We start from the raw sequence: 17661 nt of genomic DNA, 5'->3' as shown, positions 1-17661 counted from the left end.
TATGTTAAATCTTGAAGTATAAATTTTAAACTACTTGCATTAAATCTAATAACCTTCTTCTAGTTGCCTGAAGCTATTACACAAGTAATGGTTTCAAATGTTTAGACTCATAACGCAAGTTGTGGGTCGTCACATTCAATTTGAATTTCTTTGAAATATATATTTTCATTCTTGTATAAATTTCAAATCATATGCTTAAAATCAAATTACTTTCCTCCTGTTGCCTGAAGCTGTTACACAAGTAAAGGTTTCTAGTGTTTAGGCTCATAACACAAGTTATGGGTTGTCACATGCCGGTTTGAATTCCTTTGAGATATATACTTTCATTCTTGTGGTAGAGATTTCAAAACATTTGCTTAAAATTTAACTAATTTCCTCCTGTTGCCTGAAGCTATTGCACAAGTAATGGTTTCTAGTGTTTAGGCTCATAACGCAAGTTATGGGTTGTCACATTCCGGTTTGAATTCCTTTGAGATATGTACTTTCATTCTTGTGGTATAGATTTCAAAACATATGCTTGAAATCAAATTACTTTCCTCCTGTTGCCTGAAGCTTTTACACAAGTAATGGTTTCTAGTGTTTAGGCTCATAACGCAAGTTATGGGTCGTCATATTCCGGTTTGAATCCCTTTGGGATATGTGTTAAATCTTGAAGTATAAATTTTAAACTACTTGCCTTAAATCTAATAACTTTCTTCTAGTTGCCTGAAGCTATTACACAAGTAATGGTTTCGAATGTTTAGACTCATAACGCAAGTTGTGGGTCGTCACATTCAATTTGAATTTCTTTGAGATATATGTTAATTCTTGAGGTATTTATTTCAAAACATATGCTTAAAATCAAATTACTTTCCTCCTGTTGCCTGAAGCTATTACACAAGTAATGGTTTTTAGTGTTTAGGCTCATAAAGCAAGTTATGGTTCGTCATTTTCCGGTTTGAATCCCTTTGGGATATGTGTTAAATCTTGAAGTATAAATTTTAAACTATTTGCCCAAAATCTAATAACTTTCTTCTAGTTGCCTGAAGCTATTACACAAGTAATGGTTTCTAGTGTTTAAGTTCATAACGCAAGTTATGGGTCGTCACATTCCGGTTTGAATTTCTTTGAGATATATGTTAAATCTTGAAGTATAAATTTTAAACTACTTGCATTAAATCTAATAACTTTCTTCTAGTTGCCTGAAGCTATTACACAAGTAATGGTTTCGAATGTTTAGACTCATAACGCAAGTTGTGGGTCGTCACATTCAATTTGAATTTCTTTGAAATATATAGTTTCATTCTTGTATAAATTTCAAAACATATGCTCGAAATCAAATTACTTTCCTCCTGTTGCCTGAAGCTGTTACACAAGTAATGGTTTCTAGTGTTTAGGCTCATAACACAAGTTATGGGTTGTCACAAGCCGGTTTGAATTCCTTTGAGATATATATTTTTATTCTTGTGGTATAAATTTCAAAACATATGCTTGAAATCAAATTACTTTCCTCCTGTTGCCTGAAGCTATTACACAAGTAATGGTTTCTAGTGTTTAGGCTCATAACGCAAGTTATGGGTCGTCACATTCCAGTTTGAATCTCTTTGGGATATATGTTAAATCTTGAAGTATAAGTTTTAAACTTTTTGCACAAAATCTAATAACTTTATTCTAGTTGCCTGAAGCTATTACTCAAGTAATGGTTTCGAATGTTTAGACTCATAACGCAAGTTGTGGGTCGTCACATTCAATTTGAATTTCTTTGAGATATGTATTTTTTTTTCTTGTGGTATAAATTTCAAAACATATGCTTAAAATCAAACTAATTTCCTCCTGTTGCCTGAAGCTATTGCACAAGTAATGGTTTCTAGTGTTTAGGCTCATAACGCAAGTTATTCCGGTTTGAATTCCTTTGAGATATATACTTTCATTCTTGTGGTATAGATTTCAAAACATATGCTTGAAATCAAATTACTTTCCTCCTGTTGCCTGAATCTTTTACACAAGTAATGGTTTCTAGTGTTTAGGCTCATAACGCAAGTTATGGGTCGTCATATTCCGGTTTGAATCCCTTTGGGATATGTGTTAAATCTTGAAGTATAAATTTTAAACTACTTGCCTTAAATCTAATAACTTTCTTCTAGTTGCCTGAAGCTATTACACAAGTAATGGTTTCGAATGTTTAGACTCATAACGCAAGTTGTGGGTCGTCACATTCAATTTGAATTTCTTTGAGATATATGTTAATTCTTGAGGTATAAATTTCAAAACATATGCTTAAAATCAAATTACTTTCCTCCTGTTGCCTGAAGCTATTACACAAGTAATGGTTCTTAGTGTTTAGGCTCATGACGCAAGTTATGGTTCGTCATTTTCCGGTTTGAATCCCTTTGGGATATGTGTTAAATCTTGAAGTATAAATTTTAAACTACTTGCCTTAAATCTAATAACTTTCTTCTAGTTGCCTGAAGCTATTACCCAAGTAATGGTTTCGATTGTTTAGACTCATAACGCAAGTTGTGGGTCGTCACATTCAATTTGAATTTCTTTGAGATATGTATTTTCATTCTTGTGGTATACATTTCAAAACATATGCTAAAAATCAAATTACTTTCCTCCTGTTGCCTGAAGCTATTACACAGGTAATTGTTTCCAGTGTTTAGGCTCATAACGCAAGTTATGGGTCGTCACATTCCGGTTTGAATCTCTTTGGGATATATGTTAGATCTTGAAGTATAAGTTTTAAACTATTTGCCCAAAATCTAATAACTTTCTTCTAGTTGCCTGAAGCTATTACACAAGTAATGGTTTTGAATGTTTAGACTCATAACGCAAGTTGCGGGTCGTCACATTCAATTTGAATTTCTTTGAGATATATGTTAATTCTTGAGGTATAAATTTCAAAACATATGCTTAAAATCAAATTACTTTCCTCCTGTTGCCTGAAGCTAATACACAAGTAATGGTTTCTAGTGTTTAGGCTCATAACGCAAGTTATGGGTCGTCACATTCCGGTTTGAATCTCTTTGGGATATATGTTAAATCTTGAAGTATAAATTTTAAACTATTTGCCAAAAATCTAACAACTTTCTTTCTTGTTGCCTGAAGCTGTTACACAAGTAATGGTTTCGAATGTTTAGACTCATAACGAAAATTGTGGGTCGTCACATTCAATTTGAATTTCTTTGAGACATAGGTTAATTCTTGAGGTATAAATTTCAAAACATATGCTTAAAATCAAATTACTTTCCTCCTGTTGCCTAAAGCTATTACACAAGTAATTGTCTCTAGTATTTAGACTCATAACGCAATTTATGGGTCGTCACATTCCGGTTTGAATCTCTTTGGGATATATGTTAAATCTTGAAGTATAAATTTTAAACTACTTGCATTAAATCTAATAACTTTCTTCTAGTTGCCTGAAGCTATTACACAAGTAATGGTTTCGAATGTTTAGACTCATAACGCAAGTTGTGGGTCGTCACATTCAATTTGAATTTCTTTGAAATATATATTTTCATTCTTGTATAAATTTCAAATCATATGCTTAAAATCAAATTACTTTCCTCCTGTTGCCTGAAGCTATTACACAAGTAATGGTTTCTAGTGTTTAGGCTCATAACGCAAGATATGGGTCGTCACATTCCGGTTTGAATCTCTTTGGGATATATGTTAAATCTTGAAGTATAAATTTTAAACTATTTGCCAAAAATCCAATAACTTCCTTTCTTGTTGCCTGAAGCTATTACACAAGTAATGGTTTCGAATGTTTAGATTCATAACGCAAGTTATGGTTCGTCACATTCAATTAGAGTTTCTTAGAGATAAATGTTAATTCTTGAGGTATAAATTTCAAAACATGCCTAAAATCAAATTACTTTCTTCTAGTTGCCTGAAGCTATTACACAAGTAATGGTTTCGAATGTTTAGACTCATAACGCCATTTGTGGGTCGTCACATTCAATTTGAGTTTTTTTGAATTAAATGCTAATTATTGAGGTATAATTTTCAAAACATGCCTAAAATCAAATTAATTTCCTCCTGTTGCCTGAAGCTATTACACAAGTAATGGTTTCTAGTGTTTAGGCTCATAACGCAAGTTATGGGTCGTCACATTCAATTTGAGTTTCTTTGAATTAAATGCTAATTATTGAGGTATAATTTTCAAAACATGCCTAAAATCAAATTAATTTCCTCGTGTTGCCTGAAGCTATTACACAAGTAATGGTTTCTAGTGTTTAGGCTCATAATGCAAGTTATGGGTCGTCAGATTGAATTTGAGTTTCTTTGAATTAAATGCTAAGTATTGAGGTATAATTTTCAAAACATGCCTATGATCAAATTAATTTCCTCCTGTTGCCTGAAGCTATTACACAAGTAATGGTTTCTAGTGTTAAGGCTCATAACGCAAGTTATGGGTCGTCACATTCAATTTGAGTTTCTTTGAATTAAATGCTAATTATTGAGGTATAATTTTCAAAACATGCCTAAAATCAAATTAATTTCCTCCTGTTGCCTGAAGCTATTACACAAGTAGTGGTTTCTAGTGTTTAGGCTCATAAAGCAAGTTATGGGTCGTCACATTCAATTTGAGTTTCTTTGAATTAAATGCTAATTATTGAGGTATAATTTTCAAAACATGCCTAAAATCAAATTAATTTCCTCCTGTTGCCTGAAGCTATTACACAAGTAATGGTTTCTAGTGTTTAGGCTCATAATGCAAGTTATGGTTCGTCACATTGAATTTGAGTTTCTTTGAATTAAATGCTAAGTATTGAGGTATAATTTTCAAAACATGCCTATGATCAAATTAATTTCCTCCTGTTGCCTGAAGCTATTACACAAGTAATGGTTTCTAGTGTTAAGGCTCATAACGCAAGTTATGGGTCGTCACATTCAATTTGAGTTTCTTTGAATTAAATGCTAATTATTGAGGTATAATTTTCAAAACATGCCTAAAATCAAATTAATTTCCTCCTGTTGCCTGAAGCTATTACACAAGTAGTGGTTTCTAGTGTTTAGGCTCATAACGCAAGTTATGGGTCGTCACATTCAATTTGAGTTTCTTTGAATTAAATGCTAAGTATTGAGGTATAATTTTCAAAACATGCCTATGATCAAATTAATTTCCTCCTGTTGCCTGAAGCTATTACACAAGTAATGGTTTCTAGTGTTTAGGCTCATAACGCAAGTTATGGGTCGTCACATTCAATTTGAGTTTCTTTGAATTAAGTGCTAATTATTGAGGTATAATTTTCAAAACATGCCTAAAATCAAATTAATTTCCTCCTGTTGCCTGAAGCTATTACACAAGTAATGGTTTCTAGTGTTTAGGCTCATAACGCAAGTTATGGGTCGTCACATTCAATTTGAGTTTCTTTGAATTAAATGCTAAGTATTGAGGTATAATTTTCAAAACATGCCTAAAATCAAATTAATTTCCCCCTGTTGCCTGAAGCTATTACACAAGTAATGGTTTCTAGTGTTTAGGCTCATAACGCAAGTTATGGGTCGTCACATTCAATTTGAGTTTCTTTGAATTAAATGCTAATTATTGAGGTATAATTTTCAAAACATGCCTAAAATCAATATAATTTCCTCGTGTTGCCTGAAGCTATTACACAAGTAATGGTTTCTAGTGTTTAGGCTCATAACGCAAGTTATGGGTCGTCACATTCAATTTGAGTTTCTTTGAATTAAATGCTAAGTATTGAGGTATAATTTTCAAAACATGCCTATGATCAAATTAATTTCCTCCTGTTGCCTGAAGCTATTACACAAGTAATGGTTTCTAGTGTTTAGGCTCATAACGCAAGTTATGGGTCGTCACATTCAATTTGAGTTTCTTTGAATTAAATGCTAATTATTGAGGTATAATTTTCAAAACATGCCTAAAATCAAATTAATTTCCTCCTGTTGCCTGAAGCTATTACACAAGTAGTGGTTTCTAGTGTTTAGGCTCATAACGCAAGTTATGGGTCGTCACATTCAATTTGTGTTTCTTTGAATTAAATGCTAAGTATTGAGGTATAATTTTCAAAACATGCCTAAAATCAAACCAATTTCCTCCTGTTGCCTGAAGCTATTACACAAGTAATGGTTTCGAATGTTTAGACTCATAACGCAAGCTGTGGGTCCTCACATTCAATTTGATTTTCTGTGAGATATATTTCAATTCTTGAGGTTTAAATTTACACGATATCTTATTATATGATTTTCTTTGAGGTTAATGTTAAGTATTGTTTCTCTTTCCTTAGACAAGAATCGTATTCGTCGGAGATTCTAATCTCCGTGATGCTGAGGGGCTGCTTGCTCTAAATGAGCGAGGTCGCCGTTATCGGTAAGTATTGTGTTATGTTGTTGGCTTTGTCATGTAAATTTACTGACTTTTCTCTTGCTTTTTGCAGCCCGTCTTATAATTGCCAGGGCGGCCGGAGATCCATTCATCTCAGAACATTGACCAGTGATCTTCTGAAATACACTCACGTTTTCATCATTTGCGGTGACAACGATTTAAACTCATCGAAAGTTGACGAAATCTGTAGAAACTTTGAATATGTCATTAAAGCGCTGCATCCGCGCATTGTTAGATTTAGTGGCTTTTTGCCCAGAGCGGATTTTGATCCGGATCTGAGGACTAAAAGTAATCTTTATTAAGCTGAAAAGCTTAAAGATAGATACAAAAGCCCGAGACTTATAAAGAAAAGCGACTTTGACGCGAAGAGTAGAGACAAGTTTCACCTTCGGCACACCAAAAATGGACTCAATCACATGATGCAGCACTGTTTAAGCTTTCTAGTTGACTCTTTTGGTGAATTACTATAAAAACTGAGCTTTAAATATGAGCTTCTGAAAAACTGAGCTATCTGAACTCTTCCTTTGTAGTTGTTCTAAAAGATTTCTTTGTAATTGCAATCTTCTGCCTTGTGTTTTTCTTTCTTTAGGGGAAGAAGATGGAGCATTATTTGATCCGCTGGAACAGATGAAACAAAGGGTGATCATTATTATTATTATTATTATTATTATTATTTTTATTATTATTATTATTATTATTATTATTATTATTATTATTATTTTTATTATTATTATTATTATTATTTTATTGTTTCTTATTAATATTATTATTACTATTATCATTTTTATTATTATTTTTTTCTTTGTTCTTATCATTATTATTATTATTATTTTTATTATTTTTATTTTTATTATTATTATTATTTTCTTTATTCTTATCATTATTATTATTATTATTATTATTATTATTATTATTATTATTACTATTATTATTATTATTATTATTAATTTTATTATTCTTATTCTTCTTACTATTCCCATTATTATTTCACTTTTATTATAATTCTCTTGTTGTTCGTCCTATTCTTTCTCTTTTTCTTGTTCTTGTTCTTCTATTCTTAATTTTTTATTCTTCTTGTTTTTGTTCCTATTTTTATTCTTCTCAGAATTTTTATTATTATTATTATTATCATTATTATTATTATTATTATTATGTATTACTATTATCATTATTATTACTATTATTATTTTCTTTATTCTTATCATTGTTATTATTTTTATTATTATTTTTATTATTGTTTTTAATTTTATTATTCTTATTCTTATTATTCTCATTATTAGATCACTTATTTTATAATTTTTTTGTTGTTCGTCTTATTCTTTCTCTTAATCTTGGTCTTATTCTTCGTCTTATTCTTAATTTTTTATTCTTCATGTTTTTGTTCCTATTTTTATTCTTCTCAGCATTCGTGTTTAGGCTCATAACGCAAGTTATGGGTCGTCACATTCAATTTGTGTTTCTTTGAATTAAATGCTAAGTATTGAGGTATAATTTTCAAAACATGCCTAAAATCAAACCAATTTCCTCCTGTTGCCTGAAGCTATTACACAAGTAATGGTTTCGAATGTTTAGACTCATAACGCAAGCTGTGGGTCCTCACATTCAATTTGATTTTCTGTGAGATATATTTCAATTCTTGAGGTTTAAATTTACACGATATCTTATTATATGATTTTCTTTGAGGTTAATGTTAAGTATTGTTTCTCTTTCCTTAGACAAGAATCGTATTCGTCGGAGATTCTAATCTCCGTGATGCTGAGGGGCTGCTTGCTCTAAATGAGCGAGGTCGCCGTTATCGGTAAGTATTGTGTTATGTTGTTGGCTTTGTCATGTAAATTTACTGACTTTTCTCTTGCTTTTTGCAGCCCGTCTTATAATTGCCAGGGCGGCCGGAGATCCATTCATCTCAGAACATTGACCAGTGATCTTCTGAAATACACTCACGTTTTCATCATTTGCGGTGACAACGATTTAAACTCATCGAAAGTTGACGAAATCTGTAGAAACTTTGAATATGTCATTAAAGCGCTGCATCCGCGCATTGTTAGATTTAGTGGCTTTTTGCCCAGAGCGGATTTTGATCCGGATCTGAGGACTAAAAGTAATCTTTATTAAGCTGAAAAGCTTAAAGATAGATACAAAAGCCCGAGACTTATAAAGAAAAGCGACTTTGACGCGAAGAGTAGAGACAAGTTTCACCTTCGGCACACCAAAAATGGACTCAATCACATGATGCAGCACTGTTTAAGCTTTCTAGTTGACTCTTTTGGTGAATTACTATAAAAACTGAGCTTTAAATATGAGCTTCTGAAAAACTGAGCTATCTGAACTCTTCCTTTGTAGTTGTTCTAAAAGATTTCTTTGTAAATGCAATCTTCTGCCTTGTGTTTTTCTTTCTTTAGGGGAAGAAGATGGAGCATTATTTGATCCGCTGGAACAGATGAAACAAAGGGTGATCATTATTATTATTATTATTATTATTATTATTATTATTATTATTTTTATTATTATTATTATTATTATTATTATTATTATTTTTATTATTATTATTATTATTATTTTATTGTTTCTTATTAATATTATTATTACTATTATCATTTTTATTATTATTTTTTTCTTTGTTCTTATCATTATTATTATTATTATTATTATTATTATTATTATTTTTATTTCTATTATTATTATTATTTTCTTTATTCTTATCATTATTATTATTATTATTATTATTATTATTATTATTATTATTACTATTATTATTATTATTATTATTAATTTTATTATTCTTATTCTTCTTACTATTCCCATTATTATTTCACTTTTATTATAATTCTCTTGTTGTTCGTCCTATTCTTTCTCTTTTTCTTGTTCTTGTTCTTCTATTCTTAATTTTTTATTCTTCTTGTTTTTGTTCCTATTTTTATTCTTCTCAGCATTTTTATTATTATTATTATCATTATTATTATTATTATTATTATTATTATTATTATTATTATTATTATTATTATTATTATTATGTATTACTATTATCATTATTATTACTATTATTATTTTCTTTATTCTTATCATTGTTATTATTTTTATTATTATTTTTATTATTGTTTTTAATTTTATTATTCTTATTCTTATTATTCTCATTATTAGATCACTTATATTATAATTTTTTTGTTGTTCGTCTTATTCTTTCTCTTAATCTTGGTCTTATTCTTCGTCTTATTCTTAATTTTTTATTCTTCATGTTTTTGTTCCTATTTTTATTCTTCTCAGCATTCGTATTCTTTTTCTTATTACTATCATTTGCAAAAGATATTGCGATCAAGATTTTTGCGAAAGAAGATATTGCGATCGGTATTTTTGCGAAAGATTTTGCGATCGAAATATTGCAAAAGATATTGCGATGAAAAGTTTTGCGAAAGATAGTGCGCTCAAAAGTATTGCGGAAGAAATTGCGATCAAAAAATTGCAACCGAGTTTAGCGAAAGAAGTTATTGAGACCGAATTTTTTTGTTGAAGAAGATATTGCGGTCGAAATTTTCGATAAGCAGTATCTTGTTTTGCAATATCTTTGGCAATAATTTGATCCCATTACCTTCTTTCGTAAATTCGTTAGCAATAACATTTTTCGCAAAATGTTTTATTGCAGCATCTTGTGCAAAATCTTTGCTCTATTTTGATCAGAATATCTTCATTTGCAAAAACTTCCATCGCAATATCTTTCGCAAATTTTGTTTGATTTGTTTTTATTAATATATTATTATTTTTACGATTATTATTATTATTATTTTTGGAAATTACTATTACTATTATTGTTGCTGTTGTTCTTCTTATCATTGTTCTTATTTTTATTGTTTTTATTATTATTCTTATTTGTTCTGTTACTCTTATTTGTTCTGTTACCCTTTGTTCTGTTACCCTTGTTCTTGTTCTTATTCTTCTTCTAATTCTTGTTTTCTGTGTTATTCTGCTTCTTGTTTTTGTTCTTATTCCTATTCGTTTTCTTACTCTTACCATTATTATTTGCAAAAGATATTACGGTCAAAATTTTTGTGAAAGACGATATTGTGATCGAAATTATTGCAAATAAATTTTGCGAAAGAAGATATTGCGATTGAAATTTTTGCGAAAGAACATATTGCGATCAAATTATTTGCGAAAGAAGATATAGCGATTAAAATATTGCGAACAATTTTTGCGAGAGAAGATATAGCGATTGAAGTATTGCAAACGACTTATGTGAAAGCAGATATTGAGGTCAAAACTTTTCCGAAAGAACATATTGTGGAAGAAGATATTGCGATCAAATTGTTTGCGAAAGAAGATATAGCGATTAAAATAATACGATGTTCGTATGTTTCTTTAGTGTGTTCTCGTTTTCTTCGGTTTTTTTTTCGTTCTGACCCCAAAAACCTTAAACCATAGTCAATTAGGTCTTAAAAGACAAGCATTTTTGTGTTTGGGGTCAAAAACGAAAAAAAATTAACTCTGATGACTTTATTTTTAAACGCGATGTTCATATGTTTCTTTACTGTGTTCTCGTTTTCTTCTGTTTTTCTTCGTTCTGACCCCAAAAACAATAAATCATAGTCAACTTGGTCTTGAAAAACTAGGATTTTCATTTTTGGGTTCAAAAACGAAATAAAATCAACTCTATTGTCTTTATTTTTAAATACGATGTTCATATGTTTCTATAGTGTGTTCTTGTTTTCTTTGATGTTTTTATGATCTGAACCCAAAATCTTAAATTATAATCAATTTGGTCTTAAAAGAATAGCTTTTTTGTGTTTGGGGTCAAAAACGAAAAAATAATCACCGCTTTTGACTTTATTTTTAAATACGATGTTCGTATGTTTCTTTAGTGTGTTCTCGTTTTCTTCTGTTTTTTTTCGTTCTGACCCCAAAAACCTTAAACCATAGTCAATTAGGTCTTAAAAGACAAGCATTTTTGTGTTTGGGTCAAAAACGAAAAAAAAAATTAACTCTGATGACTTTATTTTTAAACGCGATGTTCATATGTTTCTTTACTGTGTTCTTGTTTTCTTCTGTTTTTCTTCGTTCTGACCCCAAAAACAATAAATCATAGTCAATTTGGTCTTGAAAAACTAGGATTTTTATTTTTGGGTTCAAAAACGAAATAAAATCAACTGTATTGTCTTTATTTTTAAATACGATGTTCATATGTTTCTATAGTGTGTTCTTGTTTTCTTTGATGTTTTTATGTTCTGAACCCAAAATCTTAAATCATAATCAATTTGGTCTTAAAAGACTAGCTTTTTTTGTGTTTGGGGTCAAAAACGAAAAAAAATCACCGCTTTTGACTTTATTTTTAAATACGATGTTCGTATGTTTCTTTAGTGTGTTCTCGTTTTCTTCGGTTTTTTTTCGTTCTGACCCCAAAAACCTTAAACCATAGTCAATTAGGTCTTAAAAGACAAGCATTTTTGTGTTTGGGGTCAAAAACGAAAAAAAATTAACTCTGATGAATTTATTTTTAAACGCGATGTTCATATGTTTCTTTACTGTGTTCTCGTTTTCTTCTGTTTTTCTTCGTTCTGACCCCAAAAACAATAAATCATAGTCAATTTGGTCTTGAAAAACTAGGATTTTCATTTTTGGGTTCAAAAACGAAATAAAATCAACTCTATTGTCTTTATTTTTAAATACGATGTTCGTATGTTTCTTTAGTGTGTTCTTGTTTTCTTTGATGTTTTTATGTTCTGAACCCAAAAACTTAAATCATAATCAATTTGGTCTTAAAAGACTAGCTTTTTTGTGTTTGGGGTCAAAAACGAAAAAAAATCACCGCTTTTGTCTTTATTTTTAAATACGATGTTCGTATGTTTCTTTAGTGTGTTCTCGTTTTCTTCGTTTTTTTTTCGTTCTGACCCCAAAAACCTTAAACCATAGTCAATTAGGTCTTTTGTCAATTAGACAAGCATTTTTGTGTTTGGGTCAAAAACGAAAAAAAAAAATCAGCTCTGATGCCTTTATATTTTGAATACGATGCCTCTATTTTTCTTTTTCTTGTTCTTCTTTAGCCGTTTTTTTCGTTTTGACCCAAAAACCGTCTAATAATACTTTACTTGCCTTTAAAAAATGATTAATTTTTCTCTGGGTCAAAAACGAAAAAAAAAAATCAGTTCTGATGCCTTTAAATTTTGAATACGATGCCTCTATTTTTCTTTTTCGTGTTCTTCTTTAGCTGTTTTTTTTTCGTTTTGACCAAAAAACCGTCTAATAATACTTTACTTGCCTTTAAAAATGATTAATTTTTCTCTGGGTCAAAAACGAAAAAAAAAATCAGTTCTGATGCCTTTATATTTTGAATACGATGCCTCTATTTTTCTTTTTCGTGTTCTTCTTTAGCTGTTTTTTTTTCGTTTTGACCCAAAAACCGTCTAATAATACTTTACTTGCCTTTAAAAAATGATTAATTTTTCTCTGGGTCAAAAACAAAAAAAAATCAGTTCTGATGCCTTTATATTTTGAATACGATGCCTCTATTTTTCTTTTTCGTGTTCTTCTTTAGCTGTTTTTTTTCGTTTTGACCCAAAAACGGTCTAATAATACTTTACCTGCCTTTAAAAAATGATTAATTTTTCTCTGGGTCAAAAACGAAAAAAAAAATCAGCTCTGATGCCTTTATATTTTGAATACGATGCCTCTATTTTTTTATGTCTTTAAATTTTGTCGGTGTTTTTATACTTTTTGGTCGCTTGCGGCCAATTCAGTGTTGTAGTACTCTTTTTTAACTGAGTATAGGAAAACAGCTTTTGTAGCTTTTTTGAGGTCCTGTTGATTTTTTTTGCAAGGTTTGCCGGCTATTTTTGACGTTTTTTTCGGCTATTTTTGACCTTTTTTTTCGGCCATTTTTGACGTTTTTTCGATCAGTTTTGACCTTTTTTTGGCTATTTTTGACCTTTTTTTCGGCCATTTTTGAGGTTTTTTCGATCAGTTTTGACCTTTTTTTCGGCTATTTTTGACCGTTTTTTCGGCCATTTTTGACGTTTTTTCGATCAGTTTTGAACTTTTTTTCGGCTATTTTTGACCATTTTTTCGGCCATTTTTGACGTTTTTTTCGGCCATTTGAGACTGGATTAAGACTTGGCAAGTCTTGGCCAAGACTTGGATTAAGACTTGCCAAGTCTTGGCCAAGACTTGGATTAAGACTTGCCAAGTCTTGGCCAAGACTTGGATTAAGACATGGCAAGTCTTGGCCAAGACTTGGATTAAGACTTGGCAAGTCTTGGTCAAGACTTGGATTAAGACTTGACAAGTCTTGGCCAAGTCTGACAAGTCTTAAATGTGTTATGGTCATAGCTCTGAATCAGTACTGATACCTAGACTTGCAATTAGATTTGCCCAGTACTGATATTGACTTGGCGTTAAGTACGGGGGCTCTCTTTCGAAGCATTTGAATTAGTTGCTTGTTTAATGATCTCCCTGATCTTCACAGCCGGCTAATATAGCTCTCTTAATTTTATAGCGCTCTTATAGCGCTCTTATAGCGCTCCTAAATTTACAATTCGAAAAATTTTTATTGTAATGGAGTGCTGTCAGTTTTTAAGGTCTGTTCACAATTTTTTGGCATTTTCACGTCAGTGAGAAGTCATCATAGAATGGTGACTTTAATCACACTGTAGTACTAAAGGCAGCAAAAAGGTAAATAGGTTTAAGGCGTGATTTCTTTCAACGTATATTTAAAGTGGAGTGAGAATTTGGTATTTGAACAACTTTTAAGTTTTTGAAAGCCATTTTCTATTACCTGCGGCACTTTGGCTGCTTTTCTCAGCATTTCTTCTCCATATGTTTTTTCAGTAATACGTATGTTTTCTAACTGCAAATGCTTTTGCTTTTAAACTTTGACCCTAGTTGTTGTCGTCAAATGTAATTGAAATTACGATTTTTGCCCTTTTTTTAATATTACCCCGGTTGTCATATCAAGTAGTATCAATAATGACAGTATCACTGATTGCTAATGAAGCATAAACGAGCATTAAAAGTATGAGGTGTTTGAGTTTAGAATAATGAGGTTTTTCAAGACTTTTCATGACACTAATTGTTCTAAAAATATTTGAGTATTTAGTGTTTTTTTGTACTTTATGTTTTCTTATCGTTTTATCTCATTGGGGACAGGTCTAATAGTTTGGAAATATCAATTATTAATAGCCGCGTCCTCAATTTTGGGTGGCTATTATAGCGCTTCTAATTTTTTACAATTCAAAGAATTTGAATTGTATTGGGGCGCTGTGTTTTTTTTTAAAGATGTGTTCACACATTTTTCAATGACTTTGATCTTTCAAAACGGGATAAACAGGTAAATCCCAGCGGGCATTAAGTTTCATTAGAGGCCCAAAATGGATTTAGTAGTCATTCAAGTGCTTAGAATGGTACAGCTGCTTGGATGGCCTTAATTGAATGTTAAAAGGTCGTTTTTAGGAGTTTTTGTACTCAAAATGCTGCAATTTTAAATGTTTTTTTTTGTGATTTTTTTTTTAGTTTTTTGTTTGATTAGTCTTAGGTTGAAGTTTTTAAAAGTTGACGAAGGCCTTTTTTGAGACAAATTTACTTTTTTTGACAATTTTATGAGCTATATGTTTTGGTATTACAAACACAAACACGAAAAATGATACTAATTTTTGTAATTTTTAATCAAGTTTTTTTGAAAATTATGGCCATTTTTTGAGTTTTCCCATTTTCAGGGGCCAAGGAATTTTCTTTGAGGTTTGATAATAGGACACTGCATAGTTTCTAGTAACAGCGGATTGGTTTTCAACATTTTAATGTCTCAAATTTTAGCACATTTTTGATAAAATTTGCTATTTTTTTCAAGGTTTTCTAAAGTTATTGTCAATTTTTCGTATTTGTCCATTCTCAAGTACCAAAAAACCTATTCCACGGTCTGATCAAAGTTACTGCATGGTTGTTAGTTTCAATGGATTTGTTTTCAACAATTGAACCTTTCGAATGTTAGAAATTTCTTGATAAAATTTGCAATTTTTTTTAACTTTTTCCAAAACATTTGTCTTTTAGTCAGTTTTTTCGCACCTCAGTAGCCAGCTAATCTCATCCAAGGTTTGATAGTATGTTATTAAATAGTTGCTAGGGGGCAAGTGAACGGTTTTCTACGTTTTATTTGAAAGAATTTCTTTTTTTTTGAAATTTGAATTTTTTTCTAAAAATTATTGCCTATCGGTCTTTGAGCCCATGAATTTTTGAAGGCTTGGAAATGGGTTACGGGATGACGTCTAATAGCCTCTAGATACACAGAAACGATTCTGAAAATTTTAATATCACAATTTTCCGTAAAATTTCATTAAAATTTTCAATTGATTTCTTTTTTTTTTAATTTTTCGGTCATTTTCGATTTAATCGATCTTCAAGGGCCAATGAATTTCTTTCAGTTATTGCAGATATAATAAAGGACCGATTTCAGAAACAAACATTGGTTTTGAACAAATTCTTGAAATAGGTATAATTAAAGAGATCAAATTTTGCCTTAGGGGTGAAAGCTTCTAGAGTTTTAGCAATGAGTATATTTTTGTTCAGTTTTTTTGATTGTTTTAACTTCTCAGTTTATTGGAGATGATTATGTTTCCGTTTTTGCTGGCATTATTCACGCAATCTGCTAGTCAGGTAGAGTACTTCTAAGTTTTTCATTCAGTTCTTTGAATTGTATTTCAGGACACTTGTCCTGCTATGTTTTTTTACTTCGTCTTACAGATTTTTGTTTTGTCTTACCGTGACTTCTTGGAATTGACGTTTTCAATGACTAACCTCACTCAAAAAAATGACTTCTGAGCTCACTTATGAAATTTTAAAATTTTGTGAACATTTACTTATTAAAGGTCAATAGTGTGCTTCTAAGTAGTGCCAAACATATGCCCTAATTATTGAATATTAGAGTCTTGAGTTTTTGATTTCGAATATTAATTTTGGGATCTTTTCCGTTTGTGCCCCCCCCCCAAATATGGCACGTGCATCGGGGGGGTATAAATAATATGCGCCCTCTAAGCTGAGGGGGCACAAACGGAAAAGATCCTAATTTTGAAAATCCCTATTAGGGCTTTCTCCTTATAGAGCTTATGTGTCTCATAAAAATGACAGTCCAAAGCTAACCCAAAAAGTCTAGTGGTCTATTAAACAACTGGTGGTAGATCTGTCTATTTTTTGTATAGTTGTTTTAATTCATGTAACGTCAAAAGCGTCTATCGCGGCTATTTTCCGGCAATCTGCCGGCTGTGTTTGTAATCGATCTAATTGTTTGAGTTCAAAACTAAGTCATCCTATGACTTCGACTTTCATTCTTTTATAATCCAATTCTTTTGGTTTTCCGCGAAGCTTAATTTGTTTTCTTACCTATTAGTCTCCATATTGACAAGTTTGTTCTGTTGCTAATGATGTCTACATTAAAAAAATTAACCCTTTCAGTTTTCACTTAATTTCATTAAAAGCAGTTGTCATTGATTGCTAATGAAAAATAGGTAAATCTGATTAGTATCATGTGTTGCAGCAATCATTTTCAAGATCATGACCTTATTACCAAACTTACCTGACAACCTGGAAAATAAAAGTCGATTTCTTTGTCCTAAGTGTTTTTGTTGTGGTCTTTTCACTTAGTCTCAAGAACAACAATAATTTTATTGACATTTTAGCGTAATTTTAGTCCCAGCGAAAATTTTGCTATCGTTTTTAATGTTTTAGTGTCTTAGGGTACTCTTTTGTTAACGTTGTTTTTGGTTGTAGATATGAGGGTCTCTTACTTTGCGCCAATGGTTTTCAGAGTTTTTTTCTTTCTTTTTTTTTCTATTTCGCTTTGTCTCTCAATGATTCCCACATGGCTGTTTTAACACGTATTCATTCTGAGGACGCACATAGTCAATGTTATCTGTAATTTGTGAAACCTTAATGAAGTAAATCTTGGTAAAAAAGAGCTTTTTAATTGATTAATAGCCGTACAGCAATAACTGGGGCTATTATTGGCCTTCTCTTGTTTTTTTTTTAATTTCTTCAAGATTTTTGTTGCGGCCAAATGACGCCACGACCACCTCAAATCTGTTTTTTTGTACATTCATTCACGCATTTTCAACCAAAGGGCGTGCGTGACGTCATTTTTTAGCTCTTGGTGAGCGTTTTTTTTTGTTCATTTGCTTGATTAAGATTTTGGTCACGCGTGACTTACCTCAATCTCAAAAATGACAAGAATAAGATCATTAGTTAAGTCAATTGTTTGGATTTTTTGTTCAAGACTTGTTCAGCTATGTTTTTTCACTTCGTCAAACAAAAATTTTGTTTTGCTTCACCTCATTTTCCCGCTATTTCGACATTTAGCG

Source organism: Convolutriloba macropyga, chromosome 6 (assembly GCF_964194025.1).
Source record: "Convolutriloba macropyga chromosome 6, txConMacr16.3, whole genome shotgun sequence".
Classification (NCBI taxonomy): Eukaryota; Metazoa; Xenacoelomorpha; order Acoela; family Convolutidae; genus Convolutriloba; species Convolutriloba macropyga.
This window is presented reverse-complemented; position numbering follows the sequence as displayed.